Raw genomic sequence first — 1,163 nt, forward strand, 5'->3', positions numbered from 1 at the left:
TCGGAGCATTCAGCCCCGCACAGCAACGTGCTTCGACCTCTGCATCTTTGCAAAGTTGCTTGGGGAAGCGAGGGCAGATCCTGGCGAGACCCCCCCAAGGGAGAGCGGACGTGCTGCCGCCCCTTAACGCCCCCCCCCCCCCCACACACACACACACCACGTACTGACTCCAAGACACTTCCCTGTTAGGACCACAGAACTGCCACTGGCTAACTCCTAGGCTGCCTCCAGTCCACAAGGTGGAGACCAGAAGTTGGGCAGGAGCTGGCAGACAATAATGTAAAAGACACCTCAAGGGTGGTCTCAGATCTGTTCTACTGGGACCCACCTCTCTGTTTTCCCACCTCTCTGCAGCCAGATGAACTGTAGCCAACCCATGCCCTATACATTCTTTTCAGTCAGGTCACTTTCCCCACAAATTCTGCCATAGACCTGCCATTAGAGGGGCTTCTGAGGCATGAAAGTGGCTGTGTCACGGAAATAGTTTGTCTGAAAACATTGGGTAGTGTGGCCAGTGTGGTACTTCTTACATATGTGCTGTGCTGGGTGCTAAAGATACAATAAGGAAGATAGGTGACTTTTCATTTTCCAGGTATTTCTCCCTGCCCCACAACCCAAAGCTCCAGTAATCACAATTGTTTTCAGAGTAATGTCCCCTGAATTATCCATACGCAGCTCCTTACATTTGCATGAGGCATTGTTGTTTTATACCTGCACTTGGTGCTGTTTCCTTAGCTTAATGTTTTCTCTTTCCAGTCTTTCTATTGCTCTGTTAATAACCACTGCCTTTCAAACTCCATTTCTTTATTACCATGAGTTACTTATTGGTTCCTTCTGATTCTAATTTTAAAAAAAAACAACAACCAGAAACAAAAGCATGTAATCCCCACTCAAAACAATGGAACCAGAAGGCTCGATAGCAGCAGCAGATTTGGGTAACTAACTCATTTTGAACCATATGACCACTAAATTCTCTGAGCAGAAAGGAGAGAATTCTGTTAGAATTTGACCCCAAAGTTTACACTTAATTGCACACTTTATTATAATGAAAAAACAGATATAAACAGTGTCTTGCCTTGGTGCCCAATCTGCCTACCTTCTTACGAGAGCAGTGAGAGACATGAGATACTAGGTGGAATATGAAACTACCAGGAATGAGTAAG

The sequence above is a fragment of the Myotis lucifugus genome, unplaced genomic scaffold, assembly GCF_000147115.1.
Source record: "Myotis lucifugus unplaced genomic scaffold, Myoluc2.0 scaffold_18, whole genome shotgun sequence".
NCBI classification, from domain to species: Eukaryota; Metazoa; Chordata; class Mammalia; order Chiroptera; family Vespertilionidae; genus Myotis; species Myotis lucifugus.